Source organism: Hemicordylus capensis, chromosome 5, assembly GCF_027244095.1.
Source record: "Hemicordylus capensis ecotype Gifberg chromosome 5, rHemCap1.1.pri, whole genome shotgun sequence".
Taxonomy (NCBI): domain Eukaryota; kingdom Metazoa; phylum Chordata; class Lepidosauria; order Squamata; family Cordylidae; genus Hemicordylus; species Hemicordylus capensis.
The window spans coordinates 195,458,400-195,473,002 of NC_069661.1; the positions used below are offsets into that span (position 1 = coordinate 195,458,400).

General features: G+C 44.0%; 1 long non-coding RNA gene across 2 annotated transcripts in view; it reads left to right on the forward strand.

Annotated features, from left to right (window-relative positions):
• Positions 1 to 14,603, forward strand: part of LOC128327356 (uncharacterized) — a 38,332-nt gene that overhangs the window by 9,368 nt on the left and 14,361 nt on the right. The window contains exons 2-3 of one of the 2 annotated variants that reach the window (XR_008308604.1): positions 9,061 to 9,151; positions 14,042 to 14,227. This is a non-coding gene — a long non-coding RNA (uncharacterized LOC128327356). Of the gene's footprint in view, positions 1 to 9,060; positions 9,152 to 14,041; positions 14,228 to 14,603 lie in introns of those variants that run through there. The other variant, XR_008308603.1, reaches the window with a different exon arrangement.

The following is a 14,603-nucleotide window of genomic DNA, read 5'->3' on the forward strand; positions in this document are numbered from 1 at the left end:
TGTTTTCAGTTCCTTTCAAAACCGAGATCCACACTACTCCCCAGGTTTGGATTTTGTACTTAGGGGTTATCTAAAGGACAAAGTACATTGTCCAATATTCTTAGGAAAATATTTAAATATTATATGAAGTTGGGCTGCTATATAGCATCCTGGAAAGAACCCTTGGAAGTCCTTTTTCTGCACTGACGTACTCTGAAAGTCCATCCTCCATAGTTAGCGTTTGTTCTGGAGAGATCTTCCTCGTGGTCTGGAATGCTGAGGTTCCCTATGGGTAGAATCTCCAAGAGTACAGTATTGGTCTCTTCAGATGAATGCTGTAAGGGTGTAAAGCAGTGAGACAGGGTTTAGAGCACATCAGAAGAGGTGAGGCTTCCAAACGTGCTCTCAGGAACACTGCATGAGGCGACAGCATCCCCTCTGTATATAATCCTGAACAAGGCTTGTGTTGGATATGTTTCCAGTTGTGCCATACTCATGCATGTATTGACAATGCATGTGTTGTGACATACCATGTGAGGGTATGTGGGTGGCTATGCACATGCTGAGCACATGCTGCGGCTCCGTTTGTGCTTCAGCCAGCGCTGGGTTCCCAGAGAGGCGCTGGAAAGCTTCTCTTGGCCTTTCCAAGCAGGGAAAGGAGCTCCCGGCCCGGCTGGAAACTTGGTGCTAGCCGCTGAAGTGGTTTGCGAATGGGGCCATGCAGCCCCACTCCAGCATTTCTCCATGCCCCTGTGTCTGACATCAGACGCAGGGGCATGGCTGGTGTGCCAGGAGCAGCCCGGGTTCCTCAAACCCGTTCGGTCACTGGTTGCTACGTCCGTTCGTGCACCCCTGCTCAAAGAACCCTCATGGTGGAGGGTTCTTATGATGGACATGTGGCACATCCGACATATCAGTTGGGCACAACCGTCATAAGAACCCTCCATCGTAAGGGTTCTGTGTTATCTGAAGTGGGGCTGCACACAGCTGCAAGTGCAACACATCGCCCACTGGAAATAATGGGTGGCTCGTTGCAACTGCATGCACGGAGTCCTTATGACAGAGCAGAGCAGCCCTTCAGCACAGCCCCATCAGTGGGGCTTGAGTATGAACAGGGGCATGGGTGGTGCTCATGGGTGGTGTTCCTTTGTGTGGTATGGAAGCCTATGAACCAAGGACAGACATAAGCATCATAAGCATGCAAAAGACTATCACTGAACCTAAGCACACTTAACTCTGCATTGGACTGTGGCCATTGTGAGGCTTTGAGCAATTCATTCCCTCAGCTTTAGCTCCCTATCTGTGAAACCAGAAAACCTGCATCCTGATTCACAAGGTTGTACTGGGGTCAGATAAGATTGTTGGCACTTAAACATATGAATAGCAACAAACAATAATGCCGTTCTTGCCATTATCCTCTTTGCACTTATTCTAATTCAGTCAGGTTGATTTCAGCAGTTTATACTTCAAATGAGTACTGTTTTGGACTGCAGGCTGCATATACTATACTGTACATTTCAACACAAAAGCCACTGGGGTCCTTTTCAAGCAACAGAACTATTTTGGTCTGCTTATTAGAGGAGAGGAGAGCTGGTCTTGTGGTAGCAAGCATGACTTGTCCTCTTAGCTAAGTAGGGTCTGCCCTGGTTGCATCTGAATGGGAGACCACACATGAGCATTGTAAGATATTCCCCTCAGGGAATGGATCCCCTCTGGGAAGAGCAGCAGGTTTCAAGTTCCCTCTCTGGCTTCTCCAAAATAGGGCTGAGAGGCATTCCTGCCTGCAATCTTGGAGGAGCTGCTTCCAGTCTGTGTAGACAATACTGATCTAGATAGACCAATGGCCTGATTCAGTAGATGGCAGCTTCCTATATTCCTATGATGTTCTATGCACATAAGAAAATTTAGAGACCAGTATACTGATCAGTTTTTCATCAGTTATGAATCCTTTTCAGCACTAATGCGGAATCAAGCACAGTAATTGCGTAAGATGTGGCCTGTTGTCCATTGACTTGGGAGAGATGGTACATACCATACTGGCCCTAAGGGTGGAAAGCAGCACAGGCCCAGACTGTGCACAGTGTGGAGCTTAGAGGATCATGGAAGAGCTGTAGCTCAGTGGTAGAATGTATGCTGTGCATGCAGAACCTGCCATCTCCAGGTAGGGTTGGGAAAGGTCCTTGATTGAGTCCCCGAAGGGCCACTACATAGACAAATGGACCAATGGTCTGACTCAGTTAAGGCACTCTGATATTATGTGCAACGAGCCTGATCTCTTCCTCCCTGTTCTGGCCCTTGCAGATGAACCCCTGCCAGAACAATTTGAACCTGAAATCAGGAAAGATAGCAAATCAATAGATTTCAGTATTAAACTGGTGCAAAATATTAGTTTAAAGGAAACCGGGCCAAATGTACTGGATTTGATGCTTTTGCTCCTGAATGCTTTTTTGTTTTGTTTTGTTTTGTTTTGGTTAGTGTTTGTTATTGCTGCATTCCAGTTGGAATGGCAATTTCTATTAAAAAGGACTCTCCTTTATTTTCTGCTGACATATTCATGGGTGTTCAGAAGTCATTCCATGCAATTGTTTAAAAAAATCCAGTCAGTAATCCTTAGAACAATGCAAGTGGCATTAACAACACAAAGGTACAGAAACTAGATTCAGAGCATCCAGTCCTGAATAGGAAAGCTTACCCATCTTTGACTTATCTCAGAATGTTCTGTGCAAATGTGCCTCCCTAGTCTGTAGCAAATGCATTTCCAAAAAGCTCTGCTTGCCCAATACCAACACGTACACAGTTACTGTGAAAACAGCACTGCTGGAGCAAGTTGGAAGTCAGGGCATTTTGAAGCATGTGACTTGATCGCAATAGAGTTGCACACCACAAGGCTTAAATTGGCAAGCTATGCTGTTGAGGCTCCCACAGGAATACAAAATGCTAGGACAAAACAGTTTGAATTTCAGTTTAAGAGCCAAAATCCCCAGAGAGAAAACTTTGGCTGCCCAGTCTTCAACTTGGTGAGGAGGTGGGCAGAAATAGAGGGGGGGAAGAGAAATCTGTTTTTGGTTTTATAACAAAAACTGGCTTCACGACGTCACATGCCAAATGCTTTATTTTATAGCTCAAAATAGAAGTCATAACTATGTTAACAATAAGAAGTTTCCTGCAGAATTTACTTATGGGCTAGAATTGAACAATATTTGTTGTTCAGCCATTACTCTCTGAAGGCCTCAACATTATTTGGATAATTCAGATAGTTTAGGGGGAAAATGTACTCAGGTCAAGTACTGATCATTCTCATGCATTTTAAACTCCTGAGCTGCATTAATCTGTTCATTGTTTACCATTATACACCCTGGCAATATTTTCCAAGCCTCCCAGAAGCTGATTACCATTACACTAGGATATTTTTTCCTTGTTGTTTTGTTTTGTATCAGCCAAATCAGGATTAACTAAACCCAATTTGATTCTAATCCAAACCACACACCCTATCTGTGCTGTGCCAAATCAGCTTTGAATGCTTAAATCCATGAGCACCTCCAAACTAGCAACCTGCAGTCCTGAAATGTAGAAAAGGATTATACAAATAATATTACAAGTCAGGGAAAATGCTGAAAGAACAAGACAGTATACAGATTTGGCCAGAGACAACACTATATCGAAACTATTGTTTCATGGAGCATTTAAAAAGCTAAGAGTTTACATTCAGAGAGACTGTTTCTATCCAGTGAATAGCACTGTGCCAGTAGCATCATGAAAAATTAGCAAAACTGCAAGCCTTTTGACTTGTTAAAATATTTATGTGAAGCTTCTGAGAGCTATAGCTAAGTTGGTTTTAATTTTGTTTTAATGAGTTATTTATTTGTTTTTTATCTGCCTTTATTTTTGTGAACCACCTAGAGCCATCTGGGTGAGGCAGCAGTATAAAAATCTGCACCTCTCTTCCATCCGCATTTGGACGGAACTGAGAGCTCCTTCTCTGCAGTCTCATTGACTGCAGAGAGGAAATGGAACTGGCTGTCCAGTAATGACAATAGCAACCGGAGTGATGCAGCCTCCCTCAACTTGTATATGGGGGAAACTGTGGTGCTAGCATTCGTACGTAATGCTGGCACCGCAAAAACAGAGTTGAAGGCAGTGAAACGTTATGCAAACCGAAGGTACAAATTGGAGTCTGCTGAGGAAAACCTTGAGTCAATTTCTTTGCAAAATTGTGGTTGCCTCCACCCGGACATACAGTTTATGAAACTAGAGGTGGAGGGACCTCCGGTTTCGTGTCATGTGCGAATGCAGCCATAGTCACAGAGTCAGCACCAGCAGCCAGAGAGACTAAGGTCTCCTAACTGCAGAGAAGCTTGTGAAGTAGCTGCTTCATGACACAAAAAACTCTCCCTTTGTGTGATTTGCCCAAACCAGACAGCACACTCCAGCCTCCAAACCCTCGGTTAGGTAAGCGAACCTTCCTTACAACTGAGGGTTCAATTGGAGACTGTGGGTGAGAATAGCAGGACTGCAGCTCCAACTATTCAGACATCAAGCAGGTGGCAAACCTGAGTTGAGTTTGCCTCAAGTTTCCCATGATGTCCGAAGGCGGCCTGTAATTGAATGATGCTGGAGAGCAGAAAGCTGATATCCAGTTCTATTTTTCAGCCATTCAGTCTCTGTTCTTCTTCTTGTCCCAAAGTCGTCATCGTCTTAATCTGCTACTACGAATATTTATATACCGCTGTTCAACAAAATTCTCAAAGCGGTTTACATAGAAAAATAAATAATACATAAATAAATCTCACTCCTTAATATTTCCTTCTTTTTCCTAACCAAGTCTCTCCTTCAGAATTCTTCCCCCCGCCCTGTCACAGATGCTTCCCTATGGCAACCTGCCAGGGCCAAAAGTAATTCAATGCACTCCCCATCCAACACAGGGCTACATAAACTCAGGGTTACATTTACATGAGCTGATAATAATTTATATTGTGAGTGAAAATCTAAAGCAATGAAACAATATCGAATGAACTAGGTTAGGAGATCTCCAAAGCGTACAACAAACTTCTGAACATGTACACACTGCTAGGCTTCTGGCTCATAGATACATGCAAGGCAACCTTATCTGTTAGATCCCCTGCCAGATTCAAAATGACATCTTGTTAAAAAAAAAATTATCTTGTCAAAATCAGTTAGCTCAGATGACACAAATCAATGGTTATCCCAGGAGCAGACAACTGAACATGTAATGGGTAACATCTTCTGCTGACTGCAGACTACACACACATTTCTCTCTCATTTTCTGGAATCTTGGCATTTTTCCCATCCAAACAGTCCAACTGCATTGTCTGAAATCGGAGAGTGAAGGCTTTCCTCAAGATACAGAACGTTAAATAAACCAAATATGACTCAAAACGTGGTTTACTCTTATAACACTATGCTGTGAAAAAATTGTGTATTATACAGATAGTCCATGCTCACCTGTACATTAATCTCCTTAATCCTGCTTTTTATTCTTTGCCAGACCTACAGGAGGTAGTCTCAGTTCATCCGGATTAAAGCCATATTTTGACAAATCACATCACGTTTCTTGGCCCAGCTGGTTTTAATGCCTTGAGATATTTGCTCCAGATAACATTTCCTTAGCAATCTTTTGCTGCCTGTTTGCAGAAGTTTCAGCTAATATGATACCGAAGCTGCATATGTTGTAATTTTTAACTGTGTTGGTTCTAGTTCAGCACTTTGCAGTGCTGTGGAGTAGAGCCTGGAACTCATACGAAACCTTTCTTCACACAGGAGAGTTTTGCACCAGCTCCAACTGGCTGGCATCCTTCCTCCTCCATAATCCAGCCATATGAAATCATTTAGTCCATGAGACCAATTTTGACCACTGGTACCATTTAGTTGGGTAGGGAGCTCGCCAGGGGAACAAGTTCCTGCTGGCAGCTCCCTTCTCCATTGATATTTGTGGGTGTGTTACCACACGTGTGCCCATGTAAGATGCAGGGGGGACATGGTCTGTGCCAGGACAGGGCTATTCAGCTACACTGCAGAGTTTCCCCTCCCCAGTCAGTGGTTCGTTGAATTGCTGACTGGGAGCTACTTTCTGTGCCTCACAGAGAAAGGAGCTCCCCGTTAGTAATTCAACCAACCACTGACTGGGGAGGGAAATTTTGCAATGTAACTGAGTAGCCCTGTCCTGGCACTGCCTATGCCCCCACACCCAACCTGGATGCAGGGGGAGTTGCCACTAGGGATCCTTCTCAGTCAGCATTTCATTGAAACACTGGCTGGACTGGTCCCCCCACCCCCACCGCCTGCTTCAGTAAGAGCAGGGAAAGCTCCAAGTCAGCCAGCATTTCAGTGAAATGCACCTCCTTACCATGGGCATTTCAATTAAATGCTGGCTGGGAAGGAGAGGGGCGTGCCTCACACTCCGCCAGCCAACTTGCTGACTGGGTGCAGGAGGGTCAGGAGCAGGGGCTGCCTTGGTGGCTTCCCCAGACCCTGGCAACCCAGGGATGTTCATCCCACCTGCTCCATTGTCCCCAGGCCTTTGGTACCATCTCAGGGGACAAATGCTCAAAGTGATTCTTGGCAACACATCTACCACCCTAGAGATGGGAAATAGGTGATTGCATTGTTGCACTTACAGCTTTCTGTTTGTTATGCCCAAATGATTTAGGCAGAGGTGCACAACTCAAATGCCCTAATGGGCCGGAACCAACCATAACTTGGCATGTAGGGGCAGAGGTCAATTTTCAGCATATTATTACCCTAAAATTAATTATTTAAAAAACTTATGAAAGTGAGGAGGCAGAGGGTTAGAGATGGGGAAAGGTGGGAGGAAAGAGGGGTGAGGGGTGGTGTTCGTGGGCTCTGGCCCAGGGGCAGGACTAGCCAGGCAGGTGAGGAACATCTGGTCTAGTGCTCCCTCTAACAGGGATTCCCATATGTTGTTGAATACAACTCCCACAATCCCCAAGCAAAAGCCATTGCAGCTGGGGATTCTGGAAGTTGTAGTCAACAACATCTGAAAAGCCCTTTTGGAGGGAATACTGATCTACTCTCAAGGGGACAAATGCATTGAGCTGCTGCTGCTTGTCACTCACTGGACAAGCCAAGAGCTCTTCATGGCTCCTGCTGTTGTTGCAGGACTTTGCTTCCTGTGGAGCAGCAAAAAAAAAAAAAAGTTCCTGCAGGCCTGATCCAGCCCCCAGGCCTTATGTTGTGCAGATCTGATTTAGGGTAAAATTGCAGTCATTTTTGTATAGTTAGGGATCAGGATAGGGTTAGGCTCAGGGATAAGGTAACAATGAACAAACTGTTGTACTCTCTTCGTGAAGTAATTTTTGGAGGACACTCCTGCCAACTGTCACTTCCATTCCTCTGACAACATCAATACTATTGTATAGCATTTTTTTTGTTTTTAAAAACACCATTGCACATTTGGCCACTGCAGGTCCATAAAAGCATGATAACACACTGAAAGCTGAGTTTATTGCAATGCTGTCTTCCATTTCCCATCTCTAGGGGAAATTGTGAACATGGCACCCCCAGATGGTACTGACCACCCCAGACATTTTGAGCATTCATCCCACCCCACATGATAATGACCACCACCATCTTGCTTTGGATTAATTGAGGAACAATCATTCATTCAAATATTGATAAGATTGCATGAGTCAAGCTGTTGCTCTTAGCCATGCAAAATCTAGAAGAACTTCCATTGTTTTGAGTGCTTGAAGGCCTGCAATTTCCACATAGCTTGCCCAGGTAGTTTTCTCATGACACTGACTGAATGCCTAATTACTGCAGTTATTAGTCTGTTCAATATGAATGGTATACATTTTCCACCTATGATCTCTGAGCTTTCTGGCAAAGACAATAATTTTGGTGTTAGCGTTATTTTAAAAACAAGTGATTCTTGTGCCAGCATAATCAACAATGTTCATCTATGCTCCCTTTCTTACTACTAGCAGGCTGCTGTATCAAATTGATGGGCATCCAGCAGATCCTTCCCCCCCCCCCGAGTATTATACTACCAAAAAGATTAGAAACAAATACATTTGCATTAGCAAATATAATTTAAAAGATTGTCTAAGATTTATAATTCTGAGAAAGCAGACAGCAGTGACACTGGCAACTTTTGCAATTTTTTTATAAAGGGGCCATCTCTTTAAATTGTGAAATAGTGCATGCTAAAAAACCAGATATCCAGGACTTGTCTGTGATGATGCAATACAGCCAGGGAAGGTCCCTTATGAATCTACCGCTAATCCTGCCTCTTATCATTCTCTTGCGTGGCAAATACTGGCCAGTGTGGAGCAAAGCTGAGAACTGCTGCTCTACCAGTTTTGAGTTTCAGATGTCGGCACCATCATGGACCCAATTTGCTGATTCTGAAGCCCATATGCCCTACACATGATCCGGCAGTAAGCAGCACCCCTTCCACTGAATTAATTGCTGTTGTGCTGCCATGTTCAATAACAGTAAAGGTGAATCCAGAAGCTTTTCCATATAGTTATCATTTCTATCCAAGCTCAGCTTTGAGTCTACACAGACAGTGGGATATACTGGGAAAGCATTCAAAACCATCACACCTGTTCTTAATTTCATAATTAATTCCTTTAGAGGCAAGACAGCAGAAGATTATTTTTTTTAAATCCCAGTTTAGCAATAGCAATAGCAATAGCACTTACATTTATATGCTGGAAGCTCTCTAAGCGGTTTACAATGATTTAGCATATTGCCCCCCAACATTCTGGGTACTCATTTTACCGACTTCGGAAGGATGGAAGGCTGAGTCAACCTTGAGCCCCTGGTCAGGACTGAACTTGCAACCTTCTGGTTACAGGGCGGCAGTTTTACCACTGCGCCACCAGGGGCTCAAACTTAAATTTGTTCTTGCTAAATTTAAAATGTGCAACGTCACCAAAGAAAGTGGAAAAACCCAAGCACACTGACTATACCACTTAAACAGACAGCCCATATTCCTCATGATCCTAATCAAATTCAGCCCTAGAATGTTATCTCAGCAGATTAATAAAATGAAAAACTGTTTTAACTCTCTTCCATTTCATCTTATTCCATTTTCAGACCCATTTTATCTGAAAATATTGCAAGAAGGAAAGTAATGAATATGGCACATATATGTGGAAGATTGAACATGCTTAACAAAATCTATACGGTAAGGTTGATCCATATTAAAATAGCTAGTGACTGTTTTGACTTAGTCATTAAGTCAAAAGTGTGGGAAGGAAAGAGTCAGGTGGAATGAGCAGGGCTTGGGTGGAAGGGAAAAGGGTAGAGTGCATGATCAGGAGAACTGTGGGAGGGAAAGAACTATGTGGGGCAGGTGTGGCTGGTTGGGCTAGAGGGGTGATCAGTAGAGGGAAATTGGTGAGGGGAGGCAGGTGGTGAGGACAACAGGTCACACCAGACTGCCTCAGGAGCAGTGCTGGGTTTAGGCACGAGCTAAGCAAGCTGCAGCTTAAGGCCTCACATTATGAGGGGCTTCTGAATACAAAATAAAGTGGCAGGGGAAAAATAAATTTCCAGTTTTACATAATGTATTTTAATTTAAAGGTATTTTGAATGCAGATCGGCTTATTGCCAGATAAGTTATTGTTAGAGCATTAGCTTTCCATTGCATCTTTGCAACTAAACATAAAGCTTTATTATTTCTGTTTTCATTGCCCTTTTTGTTAAATATGTTTTTGTAATGCTACGATAGCATTACAAAAACATATTTAACAAAAAGGGCAATGAAAATAGAAATAATAAAGCTTTATGCTTATTTGGCAAAGATGCAATGGAAAGCGAATGCTCTCTGGGGTCTTTTAAGCTTGACATAGGGCCTCAGCATGGCATAATACAGCCCTGCTCAGGAACCAGGTGGGGGCTTGCGCCAGGTCTGCTAGGCAGCATTATGAGCTCCACTAGTATTCAATCACATTACCCAGAGAACCAATTCTATCGGGCTCTTTATAGCCTCCATTTCATGACCTGCTTTTCAGTCTCAGTAAGATCCTAGTTTGCCATCTTTCCTGATCTTCAGCTGGGACCTCTGGGACCTAACCTTTACCTCTCCATATTATGCCACTTGCCTCTGGCTCTCACCTAGCTGATGTCTGGTTCCCTCCTGACCTCAGAGTACTGATCTTGATACCACTGGAGATCCGGAACAGGGCAGAATAAGTTTTCTCCCTCCTAGGACGAAACCAGTCTGGGGCAGTGAATCATGGGAAAGATCCAGTAGTCGGTCTCCCCTTTGGGTGGGCACTTAGGTTCACAGGAACCTTAAACTTTGTAATTAATGGATTTCTCATGGCACATTAGCAGTCCTTTCATAATTACTGGTTTAAATGCTGGCACTCCACAACAAAAGTTTTATTAGGAAACACCATACCTCTGATCTGTAAATCCCCAGTCATTCTCTACTAGCTGACAACATTCACCAGATAGATGCTAGAGAATCCCTGGCTAAATCTATTTTCTCCGTTTATTTCAAATGAATGTTAAACTATCAATAGGTTTATAAAGCTCTCAGGAAGTTTGCACTTGTCTGATTCATGGCTCGTGCGCATGATGCATAACACAGACACAGAGGCAGCATCAGGGGCTGGGCACTGGCTGGGGCCCCAGGGCCATCTGAAGATGCCCTGCTTATAGTTGCTTGTTGATAATTATTTGTGAAAGTTGAGCATGTCATAAAGGATTCTCCTGTGTTCTGGCAAGGAGCTGGGGGAAGGTCAACAGGACACGGTCAGTGGTCAAAGTGAGGTCGTTTGGTGGCCAAGAAAGCTACTCTCTGCTTGAATGAGAGAAAACTGGAGTAAGGATTGGGCAACTGTAAGCCTTTGCTGCTTTACTAAGTAACTCGTAGCTAAGCCTCTGGTGAAGAGGTTGTGAGGGATGGAGTTGCATCAGCTTGGTTTTTGCTTACCAGACCACATTGTGCCAGACCACTTTGTGTTACAGGGTCTCTACTACACTGAGTTATTCAAGGATTCTTCTGTAGGACAATTGCTAGCTTCCTTCTTTGGTATTTTAAAAAAACAAAACCCATCATGAAATTATACTGGCAGCCATAGGCGTCCCAGTTATGGTTAAGATGTAAGGAAAGTTTCCAGTGCCCACAACACTTTAAAGCCTGTAGGAAGTTAAGACTTCTCCGCTTCTTAATTTGGGCCTGAAAGACCATGGAAAAGTGTGGGTGCATGGAGGGCAGGCTTGTAAGCAAGCACACTTTTACATTGCACATCATCATTACTGATCACCTGGCATGCCTGTTAAGGCATCAGCCTTAGGTTCCAATTCTCCAGCTTTGTTGAACTCGAATCAAAATAAGAGCACCTTAACTCTGGTCTTAAAACTGACAGGTTTTTATTTATGTTTTAATTAATACCTCAGTTAACACTAATCACTTTGCAGCCTACCCATTATTTCCTCCCAGAGGGTTTTCTTGTCCTGTCAGAACTTGTAAAATCCCAGACATAGAAATCATTTCAGAAATAGTCTTGAAACCTGTGCCTTCAGCTTGTCGTGTTCAATGAGTCAGAGGCCTCTGTGCTTGCCCCAACACAGCCCTTCCTGCCTTTCTGTCCATGGCACTTCACAGCTCCTTGCTTCTCACCGATCATCTCTTGCAGATGAATTTTATAGAAGCAATGTGAGCACGAAATCCCCACCTAAAGAAGCCTAAACACATTCAATTATTGGTCCTCCTCCCAGAAATTATATGAAATTTGACTCACTGTCAAACATTGGTATTCCACACTACCAACGTAGTTATCTCACTTAAAAACAAAAAAAGAAGAGAGGACAAAATGTTCTAGCTTGCTAACTGGAAAGTTTTGAAATAATGAACTAAAAAGGAATGTCATCTACTAGACATGAAAAGGGTTGTGTGTCTTTTGTAGCCACTTGAGAAGTCCACCAGGCTCAGCTTTTTCTGCAGCTTTTATGCCCAGGCTGCTTTTAACACTTATGTTAAAAGTGTTGAACTTAAATTCCAGGGACTCCAGCCCTATTCAGGCATTCAGTCCAACTGCATGGGAGGTGTGGGCAGGGGTGGGGTGGGTGGATAGCAGTGTGCTGGCCAGCTGTCTCCCCATACCAATGCACTCTTTTAAGCATGCCTTCTGCATTACTCCGGGTCAACACTTGTCTGAAGATGCAAGCCCTGAAGCCTAGGGAGAATTTCTTGCCCCTTCCCCCAATCTCAAATGGTGGTGGGTCAGAAGGAATGGTCTCATCCCCCCTCCATGTGTTCAGGCTGAATCCCTGAATATGGCTTTTTTGGGGGGGGGGGACTAGAACGTGCTTGCCCCATTATCCTCTAAAGTGAAGGTAGGAGTATTTAATTCCAAAAGGAACACATGAGAATGATGATGAATGGAGAGCCAGCGTGGTGTAGTGGTTAGAGTGCTGGACTAGGACCGAGGAGACCCGAGTTCAAATCCCCATTCAGCCATGAAACTAGCTCTGGGCCAGTCACTTCTCTCTCAGCCTAACCTACTTCACAGGGTTGTTGTGAAAGAGAAACTCAGGTATGTAGTACACTGCTCTGGGCTCCTTGGAGGAAGAGCGGGATATAAATGTAATAATAATAATAATAACAACAACCCATCTTTCTCCCATCTTTCCTCATTGCCTGGGTGCTTTAGGCTGTTTTCTCACTGCCTAGCTCACTTTCAGGGTTGGAAGGTGGCAGAATGCAGCAACAGGCTGGGAAGGAGAGGGGCATGCCTCAAACTCCCAGCCAGCCAACTTGCTGACTGAGTGCAGGAGGGTCAGGAGCAGTGGGTGCCCTGGGCGGCTCCCCCAGACCCAGGCCTTGGGACAGGATTAACAAGACATAGTTGGACTAGCTGCTTATTTCTCCCCACCCACCCGCAACTGCTGCATCGCAGCAATGCAGGGACGAGACTGCCATGCACTGCTGCTGAGTGGGAGCAGCGGAGGAGCACCCAATGGGCCTGGTGGCAACTGATGGGCCCAAACAGTCAGCTGGAGATCAGTTCCTTGGCTAACAGTCACTGCAGTGCACAAGCAAGCATGGAAGTTGTAGGTATGTGAATAGAATACACTGCCACACCTGTTACTATAATACCCAGGTCAGGCATCCAGTTCTCTTCTCTTTGTCCCTGCATTGCATACGGTTCTTATAATGCCATTATCGTGATGTGGAATACTGTGCACTAAGGGTGTGCACAGATCACGGTCTGAGCCGCAGTCTCAGCCAAACACGGACTGGTCTGGCGGTTCGAGATGGCGCCAGGGGGGTGGTGAGAGACGCCTTTAAAAGTAAAGGCGCAGGTCCTTATGAGCATGACCACAGCTCCAGGCAGCTTCCTGCTGCAGTGGCCCTCCCCCTGGCAGCCTGTGTGCAGTGGTGGCATGACTCTGTCACACACCCATCCACTCATGCGAACCAGGCCGAACTGGTTTGCTGGACTGCAGACCAGTCCAAGTTCAGACTGCAGTCTGTGCACATCCCTACTGTGCACTGTTCTGGTCAAACACAACATCTCAAGAACAATGTAATAGACTTGGGAACGTATTTATTTCTTTATTGAATGTTTAAGCCATCTTTCTTCTTTTGGCCTCAAGGCTGTGTACAAAGAATGAAAACATCAAACCAGCAACATTAAAAAGATAGAAACTAAATTACAGCTAAGAGAGACACAGGGGCCAAATAAAACCATATGTCCAGATTGGCAACCTATGCTTGACAACATAAAAAGTTAGTAAAAAGGAGAACTGAATTATTCTTGTTCAACAAGTGTCATTTTCTCTACAACAGTTCAGCCTGAAATTGCTGCAAATTTGGATGTGCAATAATATCACTGTCTTTAGAGCTCTGCCTTGCCATATTAGTTTTAATATCAGTTTCTGTCGTGTATTTAACACAAGGTTAAATGGTAGCAAGACAATCCATAAATAAATATAAGGTAAATGTTCATTATTTACCAGTGTTTTTTTCAAGCCAGGTTAATTACAAGCTTGAGCAGAAGTGTGGCTTTTTATCTATTTCCAACTGCAATGCAAATGATTATCTTTTGTTATTCTATAGGCACCTGCCTGTAACCAAATTTCAAAGTACTTTACTGAGTGGATTTCCAGAGAACTGAATGCTCCCTAGTAATACTAGTCATAGACTCTTTTTGTATAGATTTTGATAGTCTACCCATCCTGAATTTTTGTAATTTACTTTGTACCCAAGTAAAGATATCAAATTAAATTAATAGCAGAGCTGAAATATACTGAATAAAGATTCAGGTTGAACTTCTAAGATGGCTTTTTCAAAAGAGTTAGAAACATTTGAAATGTTATATCTAAATCATTCGCTGCTGACATTCACCATGATAGTGAAACAAAACCTTTGTGTTCAGTGACAGTATACATCTGAGTAGCAAATGCTGAGGACAAACAGCAGGAAATGGCTACCATGCCTTGCTTGAGAACAAGACCAATGTGAAGGGCTGGCATCACTGAGCAACTGCCAAAGGCTCAGGGCATGCTGCTGATCCCCGAGACAGTGGCCTCAAAGGCAGGATGCCTCTGAGTACCAGTTGCAGGAGAGTAACAGCAGAGGGAGGGCATGCCCTCAACTCCTGGCTGTAGGTTTCCAGCGG